Raw genomic sequence first — 3,714 nt, 5'->3', positions numbered from 1 at the left:
GACAGTGCCTGGGACTCCTGACAAAGCTCCTGGGATGACCGTGCACATGTAAGCATGTTTTCGAGTGCAGCTGTGCATTTGATTTAAAAGTCAGAGGCTAAATGAGAAGTGAAATTTGTACTCCTTTGGCATCAAGAGAGGTCTGGAGCAGGGAAGTGCACGGCTTTGGAAACGGGGAAATTATTTGCAGTTGTTATCAACTTCTCACATCCCTTTCTGCGTGCTTTTTGGATGCGTTTATATGAACAAATGGGATTTCCAGAGAACTGTACCTTGTTCACGTGGATGCTGCTGGCACGTGGGCTGTGCGCCCAGTGCTGGCTCAGGTGCAGCACTGCTCTGCGCTTCCCACACCTCCTCTTGCAGAAGGAGGGGACTGGGGCAGGGAGAAGAGGTTTTTCTTAATAATTTGAACTCAAGGTGATGGATGACTTCTGGAGAAGATTTTATAATTAGGCACGCTCTGAGAGATTTACTTTGGGGTAGGTTCAAGCCTTAGCAGCTGTGAGCACAGATGGTGGTTTGGGAACTTGAAGTGGGTGATGTTGGGGTCCGTATGAGCAGGAAGGAGTCTGAGCAGTGAGGCATGTTGAACAGCAGGGTTTTTTGTGCTTGGTGGATACGGACTGTGATCTGGGGCAGCATCCGGATGGTGCCTTGGCCAATCCCATGGGCCAGAGATGTGGAGCATCTCCAGAAGTACAGAAGCCATGCTGATGTACCTGCTGCTGTGGCTAAATCCACAATGCTGTGTAAAACCAGTAGACATTTCAGTGCATATCATGATATTGCAGAGAGGAGAGGGCAGGTCTTCCTCTTGTGTGAATGATTTCCCTAAATTCATATGTTTAAAATCACTTTACTTGCTGATGTTTCTTTGCCTACTAGTGAGCAAATGTTCTTGAACAGCACTGGAATAAAAGGTGCAAATTGCAGCCGTTTGGTTCAGCTGTGCTTTTTTAATACTCACTTTTGAGTGCGTTGACATTTGGGAAGGGTAAGGAAGGGAATGAGCACCCATTGTGTGGCCATATTCCCTCTTTCCCTGCACTCACGTATTCTCAGCTGTGTTTCCTCTCTCATAGCTCATATTAAAAGGCCATGGGAAGGAAGGAGGAAAATGGAAAAACAGTCTCTGCTGGGAAAAGTCCCATACAGAAAATATACTATTATAGGCTTGGGTAACACTTAGCAGTTTGTCATCAGACATTTTGGCCTGAGAAATCTTGTAATAAATTGACAAACCAGGTATCTCTGATATCCCAGTGTGAAAAGACCCATACATGAAACCTGAAGGGAAACAAAGAAAGAGAAAAAGTGCAGCTGCCAGTAACGTGGTAAATCTCGCCCTTGCTAAAAGAGGAGAAGGAAAGCAGACAGCTCCTGTAGGATGTGAACCCCACTGAGTCTTCAGAGCAGGGTATGATTTAAGTTAGCCCTTGGAGTCCTGCAGGTCCTTGAGGAAACCGGAGGTGAGCAGGCTGGGCCGTCCTGCTCCCCTCCATCAGCCGTGCACGTGGGTGCTGATTCGAGGCGTGTAGGCAGTGTCAGCACAGCTATCAAGTCACAGATGTAACAGGCATCATAGGTCTCAAGTGAAGCTTTGAAGAAGATAACGTTAAACAATCAAATCTCCTTACGTCAGGGACGTGGCAGGCAGGTATGGTCATACTGAGGTGGACCTTTGGCCTCTTGGTGTTTTTTTTCCTCTCACAAGTACCGTGCTTTAACTGAGTCTTTCCTCTGGTGCATGAGGGTTTGTTATGGACGCTGAGGAAAAAGTGTGAGAGCTTGAAAATCTGCCTTGATGGACTGTTAAAATAATTTATGCTGGAGGAAAAGAAGGGGAGATATAGGTAGAAGAGCTCTGCAAGTTCATGTATTTGGGAAAAAAAAAGTAGAATTTTCTTTTGTGCTGGGTGGTGAGCAGGTGAAAAACAGCGTTTCTCTAACAGTGTGCCACAGAGGAAGAGTTGGGAGGGAAAAGCAACTTCCCCTCACGTCAATAAAAATGCCACCATCCATTTTAAGGCAGAAATCAATGTAATTGCCTAATTGTAATTGCCTAATGCTGGGTTTGGTGGGACACTGAGCTGGACAGCCCGCTCCTCACAGGGCGGTCTGACGGCCGGGTCACTATTCCTGCGTGCCACGTTGCCTCATGGCTTCAGTGGAAACCATAACTCAGCAAAACACTGAAGTTTCTGCTCAAGTATTTACTTAAAACCAAGGTTGGCCAAAATGATGGCTTCCAAGTGCACTTCTGAAAGCCCAGCTGCCACCCACGTCCCTCCGTGAGCTGCGTAGCTCCCCTCCGCCGGCTGAAGAAGAAGAGGACGCCCTTTCGTCTCGTGGCGTCAAACAGGCCTCTCCTTGGTAACGGCGGCCATAAAACTCCTCCCAGATCCTTGAGGCTCAGTCATGGGCGTCCTGCCACGCCTCACCAGCCCGCTCACAAGCCGTGTGTTTCCACAACATAGCAACTGTGGTGAGGGCTCACGGCCTCCCGCGCCGCCGGCACCGCGCTCCGTCGATGAACCAGCACCGGCCTGGGAGGAGGCAGCCAGGTTGCCAGCCCCGGATCCAGCCTGGGGACTTCCCTTTAAAACTATAAACTATATAAACTATAGCTGAGATACAGCTGCCTACAATGGAGCGGATGGGTCTTCTCCTAGTGTCCAGGCCCGGGACACTTTTTAGGAGGACACACTGAGTAATAAATGTTTCATTTCCATTTCACTCACTCTTTGAATTTATGAGCCTCGTTACTTAAGCCTGCTCTTATTTCAGGGGATCGAAATAGCCATGGTGTACTCGTGCTCTGGTCTAGGTTCTGGCATGAGCATCTGTCACCAGCACAACCCCAAGAGGTCCTCTACGGTATTTAGGTCACCCTCCAGTGAATGGCATCCATGACTCTATTCTGACTGAGCCATGAAATCATGGTTTTCCAGATGGAGAAAAGAGAGCACAAACTGACTACTGCTATGAAAATGCAGTTTAAATTACAGATATTCTGCTCTCAGGCTTGGGACATGTACAATTTTGGATGTATTTTTTAATTTTAATTTTATTTTGCTTCAGAAAAGCAAAGAAGGAAATTTATTGTTTTATTTTTACTTGTATATTTTTTTCTGCATGAACAAAGGAGTAAATAGATTGGTTATACCTTTTCACAAAGGGTTTAAAAAAGAAGAAACACTAAAATCTGTAGAATACTTCAAGTTAAATATAAACAAAAAAATGCATGCAGTTCCTTACAAAGGTTACTGAGATGTGGTACCCAAATGCTGTGATTATCACAAAGACGTTATGTCTGTGGTCCTGAATAGGAGGAGAGAGGGAAACTTGGAGAAGCAAACTTCTGATGCACGCTTTCAGAAGCATTCAAGAACTTCATTACACTCAATTTTTTCAGTAAGGAGAGGCGAGCTGATTAACTGAACTGTAATGTGCCATCACCTTATTAAGTGGAAATAGCTCTGTGGAACTATTATACTGTAGCCTAAGAAGCTTCATCCTGTGGAATATTTTCATATTGTTTATGTATTTGTAAATATAATACATGTATTTAGACATATATTGCTTATGTATTTATATACGTTACATTTTTATATCTTTATATTTTAGTACCTTGCTTGTGTGTGTGTGTTGAAGTATTGTTATCTCATTGATATGACGGACACTATTTCTATCTCCTTTAGTGAAAGTCAC

Source organism: Aythya fuligula, chromosome 1 (assembly GCF_009819795.1).
Source record: "Aythya fuligula isolate bAytFul2 chromosome 1, bAytFul2.pri, whole genome shotgun sequence".
Lineage (NCBI taxonomy): Eukaryota > Metazoa > Chordata > Aves > Anseriformes > Anatidae > Aythya > Aythya fuligula.
This window is presented reverse-complemented; position numbering follows the sequence as displayed.